We start from the raw sequence: 22,657 nt of genomic DNA on the forward strand, positions 1-22,657 counted from the left end.
TTCACAGCTCCAGGGTCCCAGGTTCGATTCCAGCTTGGGTCACTGTCTGTGCGGAGTCTGCACATCCTCCCCGTGTGTGCGTGGGTTTCCTCCGGGTGCTCCGGTTTCCTCCCACAGTCCAAAGATGTGCGGGTTAGGTGGATTGGCCATGCTAAATTGCCCTTAGTGTCCAAAATTGCCCTTAGTGTTGGGTGGGGTTACTGGGTTATGGGGATAGGGTGGCGGTGTTGACCTTGGGTAGGGTGCTCTTTCCAAGAGCCGGTGCAGACTCGATGGGCCGAATGGCCTCCTTCTGCACTGTAAATTCTATGAAATTCTATGAAATTAACTCAGGTGGACCAAACGCCACTGAGTCTCGGCCATCCCATCCTGTAATGAATCTAAAAATGTGAGAAAGTCTGAAATGCGCAATAACCATTTCAATAGAGCATCACAAAGCAAAACGATTATTATTTTCGTGCAGGACCATGTGACGTTTTGGTGTATAGTTTAGCCTTCAACAAAAATATAAATTTTTTGGTCGATGTTGATCGATGTTGACCATTTCTGCCCAATGATAAGGCGCCATCCAGGTTAGGGGCAGACTTCACCTGCTGAGAGACGGAGGGGCAGGTCCCAAGGTGAGTGCAACAACATCCCAGGGGCTATGTCGACTCCACCAGTTAAAAAAACCCTGAAGCGCCGCTGATGTGAATTTGTGCTGTCCCTACAGATCCTCACACTTGCTGCATTCACGCAGCTGTTGATCAATCTGCCCCGACAGCTCCTCCAAACACATCTTTTCATTCTTTGTTTCTTCCATTGCTCCAACAGAGAGCTGGCACAGACACGGCAGCCGGAATGGCCTCATTCTGTGGTGTAATCATTCTCTGATTCGATTCTAACCTCACCCTGTGGCCAGGAACACAAGGCCTTTTCTCATTTAATCTCTCCTGACTTGCGCATTATCAGAGCTCTTTCCTGTTGTTCTGTTTCCTCCCTCCGGGATTTCACTTGGTTAATACATCCTACATTTCTAACCTGTCCCAGTTTAAATGAAAGGTGATGGTGAAAGACGAGCTTTGTTGTCCTGTCGACAAATGCCGCCTGGCTCCCTGAGTTGTTCAAGTATTTTCCGCTTTCTCCGCAGATGTTAGATCGAATTTCGATGCCAATGACAGTCTGCTTAGGTTATTTTTGAGGGTCTCGTTGGTCTAGGAGTGTGATTCTCGCTTCGGGTGTCTCGGTGTCGAAATTTGCGAGAAATCCCGCCTTCAAATCTCGGATGAGCCCTTTGATGCTGTTTTCTGTTGGTCACGCGACATGTTTTCTTCATTTCTTTGCGGCGCAGACGGCGGGATTCATTCACATGGGGTTCGCTTTGAGAAGCTGAGCTCACACTGCAGGGAGCCAGTACGTTCCCGAGGAAATCGAGACATTTTCGAAAAGCTTGTCTATGTGTGGACATTCACTTATCTCTATTGACTAATTCCAGTGGATTCAGGCAGCTCTCTGTCAGTTTCATTTTATTCAGTTCAACAACATCAGACTGTGTAATCTCTCTTCCCCCTCCACCATCTGTTTCCATCAACTTATTTTCATTCCTTCCATTGCTCCCCTCCCCCCGCCCATAAAATCCTGCTTGAGCAATCTGATCCCTGTTGCCAATTGTTCTCTGACACAGTGCTTACTTTGTTCTCCCATTAACACATTGTGACCTCTTAATGCGCCATCAGCACCTTTCTTAGCCTTGATTAGCCTCATTTACATTTCCTTTTTCTTTCTGTCCGAGACATTTTCGTCATTTTCCACCGATTGCTGACCACTCTATTGAGGCCCAATAGGGCACACACCCCCGCCCATCCACAATAGGCTGAATCTGACCCCATTTCCAGTTCTCCAGCTTTGACAAAGAGTCACCCAGACGCGGAACGACAGCTGCCATCTCGCTCCACAGAGGCTGTCAGACTTGCTGAGATTGTCCAGTATTTTCTGTTTTTGTTTCAGAATGAAGCATCCGCAGTAAGTTGCATTTGTCGTTCATTTAGACATGTTTGAGATGGTGAATAAGTATGTTCATCTGCATTTGTAAATGCATGAAATTATGTTGTGGGTGTACTAGCTCCGAATATCCAAAATAGGAAGATCCTTTTCTTCTCATTGCCTGTCGAAAATTCAGTACTTGTGACTTAATGTGGAATTTATTTGAGTGGCTCATGAGAGACTAAACCTCATAATCCTCGAACATACGAGATCGGGGAACAAAAGTACTTTGTGCAAACATTCCTCACACAAAATGAGAAGCACTTGATGTTTCTACCCGGTATGGACCCGGGGACCTTTCGCATGTTAGGGGAATGTGCTAACCACTGCACTACCGAAACCGCTGGCGGTGCAGTAATCAATGGACTTGTGCAATGTTCAACCTCACTGTGTTGCCGCCTCTTCTCATGGTTCGGCTGAGATGCCATGTCACTTATTACAAGAAGACAGCCGTTTCTCTAAAACCGATGTCTCAACTTATAAACAATCAGGAATGGAACTTTACAGACCTGAAGATAAGTTATGTTTTGCTTGAAGTGGAAGTTAAATTGAGAAGGCAGGGCTTTCGTAAATAACCACAACCGATACGAGAATGGAAGATGTCATGCTCACTTTGCTCTGCATCAAGAATCAGCTGTCCCAACCACTGAGTTAAAGCGCAGGCCAAAATTCAGAAGTCCGAGCCAGCCAGGAGTCGAACCAGGAATCTCCTGATTCGTAGTCAGGCGCGTTATCCATTGCACCACTGGCCCATTCGAGTGCATGCATTTGGCTGTTTCTCGTTGATGAAGACCAGTTACGAGATAGTCTGCAGACTAAACCGGAAGTACGAGATGTTTCTGCCCGGTTTCGAACCGGGGACTTTTCGCGTGTAAGGCGAATGTGATAACCGCTACACCACAGAAACAGCTGGCAATTAACGGACGTGTACAATGTTCAACCTCACTGTGTTGCTGCCGATTCGCATGGCGAGGCTGAGAGTCCAGGCCAGGCCACTTGTTACAAGACGACAGCTGTTTATTAAAAAAAAACAGATGTTTCAACATATAAAACCATTAGATGTAGAAATTATATCGAACTGAACATAAGTTCTATTTTGCTTAGCTCGGTCTTAAATTTGTGCCCTGTGGTCTCGAGGTATGGTTCTCGTTTACGGATTTTTAATCAATGCGAGCGGTCTTGGGTTTAAATCCAGGACAAGCCCTTTACTCCAGGTCAGACATTATGAATTGTTTGCGAGGCTGACGGCGGGGTTGATTTACATTGGCCCACTCTGAAAAAGGTTTCTCAGGACTCGGGATGTTTACGTCGTTTCTCTCCCCACAGATGATGCTCGAGGGAGACAGTGTCTGAGCTGGAGTGCGTTTGGATAGAATTGATGCTCCAGATCTGCGTTAACTTCACAAGGACGTGACCCATCTAATCCACAGAGCCAAAGTGGAGAATTGAACTGACTGGAGAGCTGCATCTTAACGCTGACCTCCCGGACCTCGGCCTCCTGAAATGTTCCAAAGAAGCTCAACAAACACTCGAGGAACAGCTGCGCATCTTTCCACTGGGCTCAATACAGCTTTCACACTCAGAGTGTGTGCAACAGTCTCACACTGTAAATGCTGCCCCCATTCTGTGTGTACTTCCATCGCAGATTTGGGTTTGAATCTTGTTTGCACTTGTTCTTTGTATCCGGGCGGTAGTTGTTGAGAGCTGGCACAGACACAGCGGCTGGAATGGCCTACTGTGGTGTAATTATTCTCTCATTCGATGCTAACCTCACTCTGTGGCCAGGGAACCCTCGGGCTTTTCTCATTTAATCTCTCCTGACTTGCACCCTGTCAGAGCCCTTTCCTGTTGTTCTGTTTGCTCCCTCCGGGATTTCACTTGGTTAAAACGTCCGACATTTCTAACCGGTCCCGGCTTTAATGAAAGGTGACGGTGAAAGACGAGCTTTGTTCTCCTGTCGACAAATCCCGCCTGACTCGCTGAGTTGTTCCAGTATTTTCCGCAGATGTTAGATCGACTTTCGATGGCAATAACAGCGTGCTTCTGTTACTTTTCCAGGGCTCGTTGATCTAGGGGTATGATTCTCGCTTTGGGTGTCTCGGTTTCGAAAGTTGCGCGAGGTCACGGGTTTAAATCCCGGACGAGCCCTTTGATAAGGTTTTCTGTTGGTCAAGCGACATGTTTTCTTCATTTCTTTGCGGCGCATTCGGCGGGATTCATTAACATTGGGTTTCCTTTGAGAAGCTCAGCTCACACAGCAGGGAACCAACACGTTCCCGAGACAATCGAGACATTTTCTAAAAGCTTGTCTGTGATTAGACATTCACTTACCTCTATTGACTAATTCCAGTGGATTCAGGCAGCTCTCTGTCTGTTTCATTTTATTCAGTTCAACAACATCAGACTGTGTAATCTCTCTTCCCCCTCCACCATCTGTTTCCATCAACTTATTTTCATTCCTTCCATTGATATGTTTTACCCTCAGCATTGCCCCCCTCCCCCAGCCCATACCATCCTATATGAGCAATCTGATCCCTGTCGCGAATTGATCTCTGACACACTGCTTACTTTGTTCTGCTATTAACACATTCTGATCTCTTGAAGCGCCACTGTCAGCACCTTTGTTAGCCTTGATTAGCGTCATTTACATTCCATTTTTCATTCTGTCCGAGACATTGACGTCATTTTCCACCTATTGCTGACCACTCTATCGAGGCCCAATACGGGACCCCACCCCCGCCCATCCACAATAGTCTGAATCTGACCCCATTTCCAGTTCTCCAGCTTTGACAAAGAGTCACCCAGACCCGGAACGACAACTGCCACCTCGCTCCACGGAGGCTGTCAGACCTGCTGAGATTGTCCAGTATTTTCTGTTTTTGTTTCAGAATGAAGCATCCGCAGTAAGTTGCATTTGTCGTTCATTTAGACATGTTTGAGATGGTGAATAAGTATGTTCATCTGCATTTGTAAATGCATGAAATTCTGTTGTGGGTGTACTAGCTCCGAATATCCAAAATAGGAAGATCCTTTTCTTCTCATTGCCTGTCGAAAATTCAGTACTTGTGACTTAATGTGGAATTTATTTTAGTGGCTCATGACAGACTAAACCTCATAATCCTCGAACATACGAGAACGGGGAACAAAAGTACTTTGTGCAAACATTCCTCCCACAACATGAGAAGCACTTAATGTTTCTACCCGGTATGGACCCGGGACCTTTCGCATGTTAGGGGAATGTGCTAACCACGACATTACAGAAACCGCTGGCGGTGCAGTAATCAATGGACTTGTGCAATGTTCAACCTCACTGTGTTGCCGCCTCTTGTCATGGTTCGGCTGAGAGGTCATGTCACTTATTACATGAAGACAGCCGTTTCTTTAAAACCGATGTCTCAACTTATAAAACAATCAGGAATCAAACTTTACAGACCTAAAGATAAGTTATGTTTTGCTTGAAGTGGAAGTTAAATTGAGAAGGCAGGGCTTTCCTAAATAACCACAACCGAGACGAGAATTGAAGATGTTCTGCTCACTTTGCTCTGCATAAAGAATCAGCTGTCCCACACACTGAGTTTCAGCGCACACCAAAATTCAGAAGTCCGAGACATCCAGGAGTCGAACCTGGAATCGGCTAACTCGTAGTCAGACGCGTAAACCATTGTGCCACTGGCTCGTACGGATGAATGCATTTGGTTGTTCCTCGTTGATGAAGACCAGTTACGAGATTGAGGTAATATTCAGCAACAGACGAAACTAGAAGTACGAGATGCTTCTGCCTGGTTTCGAACCGGGGACTTTTCGCGTGTTAGGCGAATGTGATAACCACTACACTACAGAAACAGCTGGCGATCAACTGACGTGTACAATGTGCAACCTCACTGTGTTGCTGCAGATTCGCATGGTGAGGCTGAGGGGTCAGGTCACTTATTACAACACGACAGCTGTTTTTTTTTAAAAACAGATGTTTCAACATATAAAACCATGAGATGTAGAAATTATATCGATCTTGACATAAGTTATATTTTGCTTAAGCTCGGTTTTAAATTTGTGCTCTTTGGTCTCGAGGTATGGTTCTCGTTTAGGAATTTCAATCAATGCCCATGCGAGCGGTCGTGGGTTTAAATCCAGGACAAGCCCTTTACTCCAGGTCTGACATTATGAATTGTTTGCGATGCTGACGGCGGGGTTGGTTTGCATTGGCCCACTCTGAAAAAGATTCCTCAGGTCTCGGGATGTTTATGTCGTTTCTCTCCCCACAGATGATGCTCGAGGGAGAGAGTGTCTGAGCTGGAGTGCGTTTGGATAGAATTGATGCTCGAAAAGATGCACACACATCTTTTGTTTCTTTGTTTGTTCCATTGCGCTAACAGAGAGCTGGCACGGACACAGCAACCCGAATGGCCTCATTCTGCGGTGTAATTATTCTCTGATTCGATGCTAACCTCAGCCTGTGGCCTCGGGCCCAAAGCCTTTTCTCATTTAATCTCTCCTGACTTGCACCCGGTCAGAGCCCTTTCCTGTTGTTCTGTTTGCTCCCTCCGGGATTTCACTTGGTTACAACGTCCGACATTTCTAACCTGTCCCGGTTTTAATGAAAGTTGATGGTGAAAGAAGAGCTTTGTTGTCCTGTCGACAAATGCCGCCTGACTCCCTGAGTTGTTCCAGTATTTTCCGCTTTCTCCTCAGATGTTAGATGGACTTTCGATGGCAATGACAGTATGCTTCCGTTGCTTGCGAGGGCTTAGTTGGTCTAGGAGTATGATTCCCGCTTTGGGTGTCTTGGTGTCAAAACTTGCGAGAGGTCCCGGGTTCAAATTCCGGTCAAACCCATTGGTGAGGTTTTTTGTTGGTCAAGCGACATGTTTTCTTCATTTGTTTGCGGCGCAGACGGCGGGATTCATTCACATTGGGTTTGCTTTGAGAAGCTGAGCTCACGCTGCAGGGAATCAATACGTTCCCGAGAAAACGGGACATTTTCGAAAAGCTTGTCGTTGTGTGGACCGAATCCCTCAACAGGCCCAAAACCACCTTCGAGTACGGAAGGCCAAGTGCAACTGACAGTATTGCACAGAGTGCATCTGACAAGAAGCACAATAAGGAGGTGGAGGACAAATGGTAACGGTGTCAGGGAGGCGCAGCCAACCACACCTGCATGTTCTGGATATGCCCCATACTTGACGGATTTTGGGCAGCCTTCATTGAGGCAATGTCCAAGGTTGTGAGGGTGGACCCGTGCCCGCGGAATGGCAGTATTCGGGGTATCGAATCAGCCAATGCTATTCATGGGGAAAGGGGTCGACCCCCTTGCCTTTGCTTCCCTAATCGCCCACCGAGGAATCCTGTTCAGCTGACGATCAGCAGCATGACTCACGACAGCAGACTGGCTGGCAGACGTGTCGCAATTTCTCCACCTGGAGTAAATAAAATTTGCCATTTGAGGGTCGGAGGAGGGCTTGCAAAACGCAAGGAGAGAATTCACCACGCGTTCCAACACCGTTACGAAGCCAACAGCCAAAAGAGCGAGGGGAGGGTAAGTTTGTGTATGAACAAAGAACACAGAAAATTACAGCACAGGAACAGGCCCTTCGGCTTCTCACTCTGCAGTCTGTTTAGCACAGTGCTAAACCACTGGCTTTGAAAGCAGACGCAAGACAGCCAGCAGCATGGTTCTATTCCCGTACCAGCCTCCCCGAACAGGCGCCGGAATGTGGCGACTTGGGGCTTTTCACAGTAACTTCATTTGATGCTGTCTTATGACAATAAGCGATTTTCATTTCATTCATTATCTAAACCTTTCGCCTATTTTCCAAGGATCGACTTCCCTCTGTTCCCCGCCCATTCATATATCTGTCCAGGTGCATCGTAAATGATGCTATCGTGCCCGCATCTACCACCTCCAGAAACCCACCACCCTCTGCATTAAAACTTTTCCAGGCACATCTCCCTTAAACATTTCCCCTCTCACCTAGAAATTGTGACCCCTTGTAATTGACACCCCCACTCTTGGAAAAAGCTTGTTGCTATCCATCCTGTCCATACCCCTCATAATTATGTAGACCTCAATCAGGTCCCCCCTCAACCTCCGTCTTTCCAACGAAAACAATCCTAATCTACCCAACGTTTCTTCATAGCTAGCACCCTCCATACCAGGCAACATCCTGGAGAACCTCCTCTGTACCCTCTCTAAAGCATTTACATCCTTCTGGTAATGTGTCGACCAGAACTGCACGCAGTATTCCAAATGTGGTCTAACCAAAGTCCTAAACAACTGTAACATGACCTGCCGACTCTTGTACTCAATACCCCGTCCGATGAAGGCAAGCATGCCGTCTGCCTCCTTGACCACTCTATCGACCTGCGTTGCCACCTTCAGGGTACAATGGACCTGAACTCCAAGATCAATTTTCCCCAGGACTCTTCCGTTGACCGGTCTTGAATTGAATCTTCCAAAATGCATCACTTCGCATTTGTCTGGATTGAACTCCATCTTCCATTTCTCTGCCCAACTCTCCAATCGATCTATATTTTGCTGTATTCTCTGACAGTCCCCCTCGCTATCTGCAACTCCACCAATCTTAGTATCATCTGCAAACTTGCTAATCAGACCACCTATACCTTCGTCCAGATCATTTATGTATATCACAAACAACAGTGGTCCGAGCACGGATTCCTGTGGAGCACCACTAGTCACCTTTCTCCATTTTGAGACACTCCCTTCCACCACTACTCTCTGTCTCCTGTTGCCCAGCCAGTTCTTTATCCATCTAGCTAGTACACCCTGAACCCCATTCGACTTCGCTTTTTCCATTAACCTGCCATGGGAAACTTTATCAAACGCCTTACTGAAGTCCATGTATATGACATCTACAACCCTTCCCTCATCAATTAACTTGGTCACTTCCTCAAATAATTTTACTAAGTTTGTAAGACATGGCCTTCCCTGCACAAAACCATGCTGCCTATCACTGATAAGTCTATTTTCTTCCAAATGTGAATAGATCCTATCCCTCAGTATCTTCTCCAACAGTTTGCCTACCACTGACGTCAAGCTCACAGGTCTATAATTCCTTGGATTATCCCTGCTACCCTTCTTAAACAAAGGGACAACATTAGCAATTCTCCAGTCCTCCGGGACCTCACTCGTGCTCAAGGATTCTGCAAAGATAACTGTTAAGGCCCCAGTTATTTCGTCCCTCGCTTCCCTCAGTAACCTGGGATAGATCCCATCCGGACCTGGGGACTTGACCACCTTAATGCCTTTTAGAATACCCAAAACTTCCCCCTTCCATATGCCGACTTGACCTAGAGCATTTTAACATCCATCCCTAACCTCAACATCCGTCATGCCCCTCTCCTTGGTGAACACCGATGCAAAGTACTCATTAAGACTCTCACCCATTTCCTCTGACTACGCATAAATTCCCCCTTTTGTCTTTGAGTGGACCAATCCTTTCTCTAGTTACTCCCTTGCTCCTTATATACGAATAAAAGGCTTTGGGATTGGTCTGTGTGTGAGGGTGGGTGGGGGGGGGGGGGGGGTGGCGACGGGACGGAACGAACGAGACAGCAGAGAACAGATAGGGAGGGGACGAGATTTGGAGGGAGGCTCGGGAGAGAGGAGGGGAGGCTGGAGCAACGCCAGAACGGATAATGGGGGCCGAGAGCAAGGCCACAAAGACCAGAACTCCTAAAGAAACACCGAAAACGAGACGAGGGGTGGGGGGCGGAGGGGGTGGGGGGGGGGGGGGGTGATTGTAGGGGATCACGGCCAATCTACAAAGTGGGAGAATAGAAGGCGAAGGGGAAAGAGCTGCATATATGTAAATAGATGACAATCGCCTATTGTATGATATCTGATCGAATAAAGTATCTTTAAACAACAAAAACCTGGAGCAGAGATGGTCAATGAGTGGGGGGGGGGGGGGGGTGTAAAGTTCTTGAATATTGTAATCGCTTCACATACCCTTGTCTATTGTACAATGTATGAAATAAAAAACTGCAATAAAAACATTTTTCAAAAATTGTTACATCTGCCATTGAGCGTGCAGTAAATAAAAGTGGTTTGTTCGACCACTCTGCCTGCTATTTCGTATGTACCTCATGTTACATCCGAATGCTGGAGTATACACTTTGTCTTGTAAATGGTTTATTTTGTTCAGGACCATGAACTATTGTGGCTGTAACATCTTTGTAAACAAGCATGATTGCAGATTCTGCCTAATTCTGGATATATTAATAGTCCTTAACTTGATCATGAAGCACTGTTCAACCTAAAGCAACTCGTGATAATGGCGAAGGGAAAAGTGAGCAACTTCTTCAGCTCATTTCGGAACTTGGTCTGGGCTACTGCATAGATGAAGGTGTTGTTGCAGGAACTGAGTAACTGAAGCATGTTGGTCGTTTCTAGAAAGATGAAGTGTGGGTCGTTGAAATCCAGACCGGTGAAGTAGGCCTCAGCTGTAACACGAACGTATAGGAAATGTCCAACATATGTGACCCAGAGGAGGAGGAAGCTGAGCGAGATGGCGAAGAGCAGGACAATCGACTACTTGCGATTGGCAATCGCTGGATCTCCGTCACTCGCGGAGCCCTTCAGCCTCCTGCGGGCTCTGCTGGCTTCTACAATGTGTCTTACAGTCAGGGCGTTGAGCAGCAGAATGAAGAAGAACGGGAGAAAGGGGGTTAATATGTGGTCGAGCCAGTCATAGGCTTGCCACGATGGTATAGTGTAATAGCTGGATTTAATATCACAGAACCAGGGCACCCCGTCCAATATGTACAGGGGCTGGTAGGTGAAGTAAAAGGGGACGTTCTTGACGTAGCTCAGGGTAATGGCCATTCCGATGACCAGCAGTGCGGTTTTCTCGGTGCAGTATCTGGTCTTCAGTTTCTGATAGCAGATGGAGACAAAACGGTCGAAGGTGAAGGCCATGGTCAGCCAGACTGAACCATTGCGGGTCGCATACAGGAGCACGGTGCTGACAGCGCATCCGGGGGTGATCGATAGGACACTGTATCTGAAGTAAATGCCACCAATCCGGCTCAAGATAACAGAGGTGACCATGACAAGGAGGTTAGTCACTGCTATCGCTACCAGGTAGTAGGTGATGCACCGAGACAGTCCGCACCGTCCTCGGGATAGGATGATGATCGCCACCAAGTTGGCTGTAATAGAGAAAAGACAAGCGTCACTGAGCAGATTCCAAAAAACAGCTACTCCCTGGTCCATTCCGCTGCTGAATCCCTCCTGACCTGCCCATTTCGCACCTCCAGATTTCAATTAATCCAAAGGCATTACTACTTGATGCTAATCCAATGCTGGATTAAACGTTTGTCAATTCACAGAATATCGCAATCAGCCCCTGCAACAAACTCCGCTCTCCACTGGGTCCATTCCCGTGGCTGGCCCTCTTCTGAAGTTACAGACCATTTACAATATTCAATTCCTGCTTGACCGTGGGCTGAACTTCCAAACGCCCACATTCCCAAACCGACCAGAGGCCCGGACACTGCAAACTTCTACATTTCTCCACAGCCCATTGTATCGCCCGTCTGAAAGTCTGCCTTAGCTGAAGAGCTACTCAAACCCTTATTGACCACTTTCATATATCTACACTCCCGATCATTGTAATAGTTTTTGTGTGTCTCCTCGTGTCTGCGTGGGTCTCCTCCGGGTGCTCCGGTTTCTTCCTACAATCCAAAGATATGCAGGTTAGGTGGATTGGCCATGTTAAATTGCCCTTTAGTCTCCAGAAAGGTTGGGTGGGGCTACTTGGTTACGGGGATACGGTGGAGGTGTGGTCTTGGGTGGGGTGCTTTTTCAAATGCCGATGCGGACTCGATGGTCGAATTCTGGCCTTGGGTCTCTGTCTGTGTGGAGTTTGTACTTTCTCCCTGTGTCTGTGTGGTTTCCTCTGGGTGCCTCCCACAGCCCAAAGATATGCAGGTTAGGTGGATTGGCTATTCTAAATTGCCCCTTCGTGTCTAAAACAGGTGTGTAGGTTAGGTCAGGCTCAGGGGTTATTGGGAAAGCGCAGGGGATGGAGCCTGGGCGCAGTACACATTCCAGAGGTTGGTGCAAGTTCGAATGGCCTCCATTTGCACTGATTCTATGATTGCCTAATAACGCCTCTATTTCAGCATTCTCCCGATTGTTTCAATTGCCTCATTGCCCTATTAGACTAGTCCCTCCCCATTCCTGTGCCACCCTGCAGCCCAATAACAATTTGTAGCAAATGGTTGCAATGCTTAACAATATAACGTCCGTGCAATGCTAACCATTATAATTCATATTTCTGCAGTCTAATAAACAGTTGTTCTATAAGTGTGACGGGTAATTTATTGACCATTTATTGTCCTGCTCTGTAATAAAAAATTAGTTGATGCACTCTAATATACCACAATGCAATAACGTTTCCAGCACGATCCTTAAAAGGAAGAGACAAGATTTCTGGAGATTCAGAAGAAAAACAAATATTATAGTTGAGATTCCTCTCTTACCTGGGACACCAATAATAGCGAGTGCTGGGTATTAAATGACATAAAATGGTCCATTCGCTGGTCCATGCATCGTCTTTCAGGAACCAATTGAATTATGCGAGGTGTACATACTCGCTCTGCAAGGCGTGCAAAGGGTCCCTCACTTATAACGATGAGAGTCTCCAGAGGGGCAATTAACTTCCAACATGCACTTTAGTTACAGATCGGTGAACAAACAAATTAAGAAACGAGTCCATGCCTTTCATTTGTTCCCTTAGGAAGGGGAGTGAATTCATTGCCAACGTGGCAGCACGGTAGCATTGTGGATAGCACAATTGCTTCACAGCTCCAGGGTCCCAGGTTCGATTCTGGCTTGGGTCACTGTCTGTGTGGAGTCTGCACATCCTTTCTGTGTGTGCGTGGGTTTCCTCCAGGTGCTCCGGTTTCCTCCCACAGTCCAAAGACGAGCAGGTTAGATGGATTGGCCATGATAAATTGCCCTTAGGGTCCAAAATTGCCCTTAGTGTTGGGTGGGGTTACTGGGTTATGGGGATAGGGTGGAGGTGTGGACCTTGGGTAGGGTGCTCTTTCCAAGAGCCGGTACAGACTCGATCGGTGGAATGGCTTCCTTCTGCACTGTATATTCTATGAAACTGCTGACTGCAGCTTCTGTGGTCCCTCCTAGCCCCAAGATAGTTCTCTGCATCTCCATCAATCAGAATTCCTCTTGTTAACTCTGAGCTGAAGTTTGGTCTCTGATAAAAATCTGCCTCTTTCAATCTCTGACATATTGTGCTTTTAGTTGATGGATACGTGGTTTGCGTATTTGTAAGTGTTCTGGTGTTTAGTGTTGCATTGATACACTAATATTGAAAGATATTTGCAACGAAGGAACTTGAAATAACTCATCGCTAACATGGGAGGGCGGATGAGGTCGAGCCGATCGCAGGCAAATGCTTTGTCCTAATAAACCGTACATACTGAAAGTGCCTTAAAATGGTTCAGTATGAATTTAAAGTTTTAGTGAAGGAACAATTGATACCTGGCTGGTGGAATATCAATTCCGATATCATTGGGGCAAGTAATTATCGAGACATGACTCAGAAGTAATAGCACCAAGTGCAGTGAAAATGGAGGCACGATCTATAAAATCTAGAAATGAACATTTTTCGGTCAGTGAGCTGTGGTGGCAAAATTACTGAATATATTTAAGAAGGAAATAGATTTCTGAACACTAAATGTGTCAAAGTGTATGGGGAATGTGCTGGGGTATAGTTTTAATAGAGAACTATTGAAATGAAATGAAAATCGCTTAGTGTCACAAGGAGGCTTCAATGAAGTTACTGTGAAAAGCACCTAGTCGCCACATTCCGGCGCCTGTTCGGGGAGGCTGTTACAGGAATTGAACCGTGCTGCTGGCCTGCTTTGTCTGCTTTCAAAGCCAGCGATTTAGTCCTGTGCTAAACAGCCACATTGTGATCATGTTGGATGGAGGAACAGGCTCCAAGCGCCAAATGGCCTACTCCTACTACTATCTAAAATGTTTTGATATTTCGATGATGCACGGTTCTGTGTGGTATTACCTGAGATTGTACCTCGTAAACTACAGAGGCATTGTCTAGCTTAGTGCATCATTTCATTATAGTATAAAAGCAAATTACTGCGGATGCTGGAATCTGAAACAAAAGAGAAGATACTGGAAAATCTCACCAGGTTTGGCAGCGCCTGTAGGGAGAGAAAAGAGCTAACGTTTCGAGTCCGATGACTCTTTGTCAAAGCTTTGACAGTCATTGGACTCGAAACGTTAGCTCTTTTCTCTCCATTCTGATGCTGTCAGACCTGCTGAGATTTTCCAGCATTTACTCTTTTATTTCATTATAGTAGGTGCAGTATCAGTTACTGCTGCACACACCATGCCATTGCTCATATCGCACTTGATTTGGCCACTGTTTATACTACACTGTGTTATGTTGTTATTAATACTCCACGTCGGAGGCATGTTGGTGACAAGATCTAATGCAATATAAATGTACATATGGTCTCGTGGACTTTATTTTTAATTTTTCCAATTAAGTGGTAATTTAGCATGGCCAATTCACCTTTCCTGCACATGTTTGGATTGTGGGGGTCAGATCCACGCAGACATGGGGAGAATGTGCAAAATCTATACGGGCAGTGGCCCCGGCGGTTCGAACCCAGGTCCTCGGCGCCGTGAGGTAGCAGTGCTAACCACTGCGCCAGCGTGCCACCCTCGTGGAGTATCAATAACAACTGTCCCACCACGACACCCAGGTCTCGTTGCACTTCCCATTTTCCTAAACTTACTCCATTCAGCGAATAATCTGCCTTCTTGTTTTTGCCACCAAGGAGGGTAACCTCACATGTACATTCCTTGAAGGTTGGCATGCAGGTACAACAGGCGACGAGGAAAGCCAATGGTATGCTGGCCATCAGATAGAGAAGGTTTGAGCATAGGAGATTGCATGGCTTTCTACAGTTATACGGAGCCTTGGTGAGGCCACACCTTGAGTATTGTGTGTAGTTTTAGTCTTCTAGTTTGAGGAAGGACATTCTTGCTTTTGAGTGTGTCCAGCGAAAGTTCACCAGACTAATTCCCGGGATGGCAAGACTGACAAATGAAGAAAGACTGGATCGGCTGGGCTTGTGCTCACTGGAGTTTAGAAGGATGAGAGGGGATCTCATAGAAACATGTACAATCCTGATGGGACTGCACGGGCTAGATGCGGGACGAATGTTCCCGATGTTGGGACTAGGGGGTCACAGCCTAAGAATAAAGAATGAGTCATTCAGGACTGAGACGAGGACGAACTTCTTCTCTTAGAGAGTTGTCAACTTGTGGAATTGCCGTTGGGGCCAGTTCGTTGGATATATTCAAGAGGGAACTGCTCGTGGCCCTTGCGGCTGAAGGGAGCAAGGGAATGGAGAGAAAGTGGGAGTGTGAGACGGAATTTGCATTATCAGCCATGACCATTTGAATGGTGATGCAGGCTCGAAGAACCGAATGGCCTACTCCTGCACCGGTTTTCTACGTTTCTATGTTGATAAATATCAGGAACCGAACAAATGCAGATATGAAGTAGAAGAAATTTAAACACAGGGTTGTGAGAATATGGACCCTGTTGCCACACGGAGCTTGGAGGAGAGAGTATTGATACATTTATGGGAAGACTTGGAAATACTGGAAAGAGAACAGAATAGACCGACACACGGACTGGATGGGAATGGTCAATTAGATGTCGCGCGGGAGGGGACAGTCTGGTCTGGAGCATATAGAACATAGAACAATACAGCGCAGTACAGGCCCTTCGGCCCACGATGTTGCACCGAAACAAAAGCAATCTAACCTACACTATACCATTATCATCCATATGTTTATCCAATAAACTTTTAAATGCCCTCAATGTTGGCGAGTTCACTACTGTAGCAGGTAGGGCACTCCACGGCCTCACTACTCTTTGCGTAAAGAACCTACCTCTGACCTCTGTCTTATATCTATTACCCCTCAGTTTAAGGCTATGTCCCCTCGTGCTAGCCATTTCCATCCGCGGGAGAAGGCTCTCACTGTCCACCCTATCTAACCCTCTGATCGCAAATATATGCGCAAATACAATTTAGTTGGGCCGAATGGTCTATTCCTCTTCCGCAATTTCTATACTATGCAAACCGCAGATAATACTGCGCACAGAGAACCATGGAGAGAATCAGTCAATGGGCGGAAAGAATTGTAATTGGCAGAGAGCCGGAAGAGGCAGTTCCCAGTGAGTAGCAGTGAAACCCACTGCGGAAACTGAGCAGACTGAACCCAACCGACAACTGTGAGATTGGACAAGTTCCCACGATGACGAGAAACACAAACAGCACAAAGTAAATTGAGAAACAAATCGAAACTAACAGTAAATACATAAATCTAAAGAGAAACGGAGAAAAAGAATTATTGATAGAAGAAAATTGTCAAATCGATGAAAAGGCAATCAGAAACTCCGGGAAATGTTAAACCGCAGTCAGGGATTGACCGCTGACCACCGGTGTTCAATATCAGTTGCGCCCCACAGTTCCTGTTGATTCGCAATAAATTATGTTGGATCTTGCTGTGCCTGGTGATAAAGACCGCTTGGGTTACTGTCCGCCCAGTTATTTTAGGAACAGATTGGCTCACGGATGAAAAAATGATCCCTTGGGTTTGTCTCTCAGCAAGGAAAAAAGGAACTGAGTAGTCACATCCATGGTAGAATCAAACAGAAATAAGGATGACATTCGCTACCTCGGGTGAATGTCTTTCCTTCATGAATGAAATACTATTCGACCATGATTTTCCCATAGCCCTGTTATTATCCTTTTCCCGTATTTGACCTTTACCCGTTTGTAAATCACTGTTCAATCAGCTCCCACCTCCCATTCTGACAATGCATTCCAGATCGTTAGAGCTTGCTGGCTGGAATAAAATATCACCTCAGTCCCCAGTGGTTTGCATTGTAAGAATTGTATTGTAACAGTGAATACAATTCAAATGCAATTAAAGTGATAACATTGCCACACAAACTGAGCAATTCACACGATTGGCAAATCCCCCAGGTTAATCAGTGGTTAAACCATTTTTCTTGATCCATGCTCACGTTTTTGTACAGCTCTCCCCGTGTTCTGTGTCACCGTGTGGGTAATCCTCACTATGTTCAGGTTTCTGTACAGCTCTCTCTGTGCTCTGTATCACTGTGTGTGTAATCCTCACCATGTTCAGGTTTCTGTACAGCTCTCCCCGTGTTCTGTGTCACTGTGTGTGTAATCCTCACCATGATCAGGTTTCTGTACAGCTCTCTCCGTGCTCTGTATCACTGTGTGTGTAATCCTCACCATGTACAGGTTTCTGTCCAGCTCTCCCCGTGTTCTGTGTCACCGTGTGGGTAATCCTCACCATGTTCAGGTTTCTGTACAGCTCTCTCCGTGCTCTGTGTCACTGCGTGTGTAATCCTCACCATGTTCAGGTTTCTGTACAGCTCTCTCCGTGCTCTGTATCACTGTGTGTGTAATCCTCACCATGTTCAGGTTTCTGTACAGCTCGCTCCGTGCTCTGTGTCACTGTGTGTGTAATCCTCACCATGTTCAGGTTTCTGTACAGCTCTCTCCGTGCTCTGTATCACTGTGTGTGTAATCCTCACCATGTTCAGGTTTCTGTGCAGCTCTCTCCGTGCTCTGTGTCACTGTGTGTGTAATCCTCACCATGTTCAGATTTCTGTACAGCTGTTTCCGTGCTCTGTGTCACTGTGTGTGTAATCCTCACCATGTTCAGGTTTCTGTACAGCTCTCTCCGTGCTCTGTATCACTGTGTGTGTAATCCTCACCATGTTCAGGTTTCTGTACAGCTCGCTCCGTGCTCTGTGTCACTGTGTGTGTAATCCTCACCATGTTCAGGTTTCTGTACAGCTCACTCCGTGCTCTGTATCACTCTGTGTGTAATCCTCACCATGTTCAGGTTTCTGTACAGCTCTCTCCATGCTCCGTGTCACTGTGTGTGTAATCCTCACCATGTTCAGGTTTCTGTACAGCTCTCTCCGTGCTCTGTGTCACTGTGTGTGTAATCCTCACCATGTTCAGGTTTTTGTACAGCTCTTTCCGTGCTCTGAATCACTGTGTGTGTAATCCTCACCATGTTCAGGTTTTTGTACAGCTCTTTCCGTGCTCTGAATCACTGTGCTGCGCGGCGGCTCAGCTCACAGCAATACACAGCAGAGTCGCTCTGTTGAAGTTTGGAGATCTTTAACCGGCTGATTCTCTTGGCAGTATCAATAGAAGCAGAAATTCTCCCACCGGCAGCGTTTTCTTTATTCTCCTGTCCTGAAGTGTGTCTCTGAAGCAGGTATTCCGGAGCCTGTCCTGAGGAGTGACGGTACCAGTGTACTGTGTACTGACAGAATCCTGAATATTCCCAGTTTAAAGTAACTGTGTCACCGGGAGCAGAAGTTTGGAGAGGCGGGTTCTTGGACACCAAGGGACAGGAATCTGGCGGATGAAAAAAACGACGTTTGTTTTATTCGGAGAGCCATTATTTGTCAATCACGCGAATAGCTCAGTTGTTTATGGCATTGTTTTTATTTTAATTCTGCTTGAACTGTATGAAATTTTATGTCAACACGAACCAGTGAGGGATGAGTGGTTATTATCTTTCCCGCCACAAGCTCGAAAGTTCCGCCATGCACTGTCGGAATGAGTGGTGGGAGCTGATTCCACAAAGGTTTATAATCTGGCAATGGTCAATGACCGGGATAGGAAAATGCAGATTTATGGGAAAATTAAATGGTTCATGGGAAGAATTGTATTTCATTGTCAAAAGGGCAGCATCTGCCCGTGGTGCCTAATGCAATCCTTACTTCTGTATGGTTTTACCGTGGATGTGACATTTCTGCTCCTATTTTCCTTGCTGAGGGACAGACGCGAGGGAACATTGTCATATCAGTGAGACAATCTGTTTCCTGATATAATTGGCCGAGTGTAACCGAACTGCATTTGTCACTTAGCGCAGCAAGATCCAACAGAAACTGATTGCGATTCATTGGCTATGGATACAAACCGACGTTGGACATCCGTAATTATATGTCAATCACTGACTGCAATTTATAATTTCCCGGAGTTTCTGATTGTCTTTTACTCTATTTGTCTATTTTCTTCAATCAATAATATTTTTCTCCGTTTCTCTTTAAATTGAATCATTTACTGTTAGTTTCATTTTATTTCTACATTTACTTTGCGCTGTCTTTGCTTTTCGTGATCATGGGAACTTGTCCCAAAGTCTCTCAGTTGTCGGCTGGGTTCAGTCTGTTCAGTTTCCGCAGTGGGTTTACTGTTACTCACTGGCAACTGCCTCTTCCGGCTCTCTGACAATTACAATTCTTTCTCTTTATTAACTGATTCTTTCCCGGGTTCTCTGAGCGGACTTTTCTGTAAGTTTTACATTGTGTATAATTTACTGGAGAGGAATGAACGATTTGGCCCAACTGATTTATGTCTGTGCATACTCCAGGTCAGCCTAACCCGCCCGAAATCGAGTTGGCCATTTCCATCCAGCACCTTGTTTCGCTCCATTCTGTTTCCCTTCCTTTATTTTCAATCCTACCCATTTCTGAATCAATAGTCTCTGCGCCAACCACTCAATGTGGCAGCGAATTGTATATCCTGATGTCTCTGAGTTGAAATATCTGTTTTCAATTTGTGTCTGTTTTCTGTTAATGACTATTACATGTTCACCGTCCCTTCCTCTGGAAGAACGCACAAATCGCCATTGAGATTTATGTTCATAATTTAATTTATGTATCAATCCTCCTCGTGATTCTTCATCCTTCGGTGAAAATGGACCCAACATGTTGAATCTTTCCAGAGAGATTTGCATTGTTGCTGATTTCCGTCCGCTGAACTGCAAGATTCAAAAGATAATTTCTAACGGGTAGAAGCAAAACCGACGAGACCTCCTTTCAAAGTTGACCCGCAATTCATTTATATCATCGCTGATCCCCTACCTCAACAACTAGTCCCCCATTGTCGCCATTACCTTTGATACTTTTGTATCTAATCATCTATTGAACACTTCTATGAATAAACTCACATCTGAGAATCCAGAACTCTCTGAGGAACAGAAATCAAAGATTCACAAGAATTGATTAACTAAAGAAATGTATCCTCTTCTTTACTCTACTGCCGAAACACATATTCTGAAACTGGGATCCCAAGTTATAACCTAAACAGCGTGGATACACTTACCCAGTATCTGCTCTGCCAAGCCCCTTGAACACATTGTATGTTCTGGCGAAGTTACATCTCCGAGCTCTACATTACATGGAATCTCGGTCTAAAGAACTTAATTTCAACTCACAGTAATGTATCTCAGGAATATTTGTTAAATTTCCTCCCAAGCATGGAGATCGTTTCTGAACTGAGGAGACTGGATCCTATGCAGCATTCCAGACCGTAGTCCATTTCAGTCCTTTCATCTCCAAACCCGATAATGCACCCGTGTATCTGGCTGTATTCAGAGATCATCCAATCTTTCTTTCCCCTCCATTAATTATATATTGCTGGTTCTAAATTAACATTCCCGCAGCTTATAATTGTCCTCTATGTTACCGTTCTCCTTTATTATTTTAAGACATGATCCTCATTCTCTCACTGCACTGTCACTGTTTCATTTAACAATAATCAGGGATATTGATAATTATCGCATTCCCACCTTTCAAACATCTGCATTCAAAATAGGAAGTGTCTGCATTCCCAAACTATCACATTTACATCTGATGGTGGAAAACAAGGAGCAAAGTGAATCTTATATGAAGGCAAATGAAATAAATGGCTGGTACAACGTAACTAATTTCAGTGACGTATTGCACATTAAAAAAATTCCATCTGGAGCTGCAATAATCTTTTTCTGAAGTATGCTGTGTCACGCTCCTGCTGTCTAGGGGCAGGTATTGGACGAGCCGCTGCAGGTCTCTAACCTGGCTGTAGTCCTATTACACCATAAGACCATAAATATGAGAATGACTAGAGCGAGGGTAGGTCCGATCAAGGACAGTAGCGGGAGATTGTGTATTGAGTTTGAAGAGATAGGAGAGGTCTTGAACGAGTACTTTTCTTCTGTATTTACAAATGAGAGGGGCGATATTGTTGGAGAGGTCAGTGTGAAACAGACTGGTAAGCTCGAGGAAATACTTGTTAGGAAGGAAGATGTGTTGGGCATTTTGAAAAACTTGAGGATAGACAAGTCCCCCGGGCCTGACGGGATATACCCAAGGATTCTATGGGAAGCAAGAGATGAAATTGCAGAGCCGTTGGCAATGATCTTTTCGTCCTCACTGTCAACAGGGGTGGTACCAGGGGATTGGAGAGAGGCGAATGTCGTGCCCCTGTTCAAAAAAGGGACTAGGGATAACCCTGGGAATTACAGGCCAGTTAGTCTTACCTCGGTGGTAGGCAAAGTAATGGAAAGGGTACTGAAGGATAGGATTTCTGAGCATCTGGAAAGACACTGCTTGATTAGGGATAGTCAGCACGGATTTGTGAGCGGTAGGTCTTGCCTTACAAATCTTACTGAATTCTTTGAGGAGGTGACCAAGCATGTGGATGAAGGTAAAGCAGTGGATGTAGTGTACATGGATTTTAGTAAGGCATTTGATAAGGTTCCCCATGGTAGGCTTCTGCAGAAAGTAAGGAGGCATGGGATAGTGGGAAATTTGGCCAGTTGGATAACGAACTGGCTAATCGCTGGAAGTCAGAGAGTGGTGGTGGATGGCAAATATTCAGCCTGGATCCCAGTTACCAGTGGCGTACCGCAGGGATCAGTTCTGGGTCCTCTGCTGTTTGTGATTTTCATTAATGACTTGGATGAGGGAGTTGAAGGGTGGGTCAATAAATTTGCAGATGATACGAAGATTGGTGGAGTTGTGGCTAGTAAGGAGGGCTGTTGTCGGCTGCAAAGAGACATAGCTAGGATGCAGAGCTGGGCTGAGAAGTGGCAGATGGAGTTTAACCCTGAAAAGTGTGAGGTTGTCCATTTTGGTAGGACAAATATGAATGCGGAATACAGGGTTAACGGTAGAGTTCTTGGCAATGTGGAGGAGCAGAGAGATCGTGGGGTCTATGTTCATACATCTTTGAAAGTTGCCACTCAAGTGGATAGAGCTGTGAAGAAGGCCTACTGTGTGCTCGCGTTCATTAACAGAGGGATTGAATTTAAGAGCCGTGAGGTGATGATGCAGCTGTACAAAACTTTGGTAAGGCCACATTTGGAGTACTGTGTACAGTTCTGGTCACCTCATTTTAGGAAGGATGTGGAAGCTTTGGAAAAGGTGCAAAGAAGATTTACCAGGATGTTACCTGGAATGGAGAGTAGGTCTTACGAGGAAAGGTTGAGGGTGCTAGGCCTTTTCTCATTAGAACGGAGAAGGACGAGGGGCGACTTGACAGAGGTTTATTAGATGATCAGGGGAATAGATAGAGTAGACAGTCAGAGACTTTTTCCCCGGGTGGAACAAACCATTACAAGCGGACATAAATTTAAGGTGAAAGGTGGAAGATATAGGAGGGATATCAGAGGTAGGTTCTTTACCCAGAGAGTAGTGGGGGCATGGAATGCACTGCCTGTGGAAGCAGT

At 45.8% G+C, this 22,657-nt stretch overlaps 3 non-coding genes across 3 annotated transcripts; all 3 read right to left on the reverse strand.

Annotated features, from left to right (window-relative positions):
* Positions 1–2,701: 2,701 nt before the first annotated feature.
* trnar-acg (transfer RNA arginine (anticodon ACG)) lies at positions 2,702–2,774 on the reverse strand. The gene has a single exon. It is a non-coding gene; the product is annotated as a tRNA-Arg (tRNA).
* An 82-nt stretch (positions 2,775–2,856) lies between these two features.
* Positions 2,857–2,929, reverse strand: trnav-uac (transfer RNA valine (anticodon UAC)). Its single transcript has one exon. It is a non-coding gene; the product is annotated as a tRNA-Val (tRNA).
* A 2,863-nt stretch (positions 2,930–5,792) lies between these two features.
* On the reverse strand, positions 5,793–5,865 carry trnav-aac (transfer RNA valine (anticodon AAC)). Its single transcript has one exon. It is a non-coding gene; the product is annotated as a tRNA-Val (tRNA).
* Between the last annotated feature and the right edge of the window lie 16,792 nt (positions 5,866–22,657).

The sequence above is a fragment of the Scyliorhinus torazame genome, chromosome 5 (assembly GCF_047496885.1).
Source record: "Scyliorhinus torazame isolate Kashiwa2021f chromosome 5, sScyTor2.1, whole genome shotgun sequence".
In the NCBI taxonomy this organism is placed as follows: Eukaryota; Metazoa; Chordata; class Chondrichthyes; order Carcharhiniformes; family Scyliorhinidae; genus Scyliorhinus; species Scyliorhinus torazame.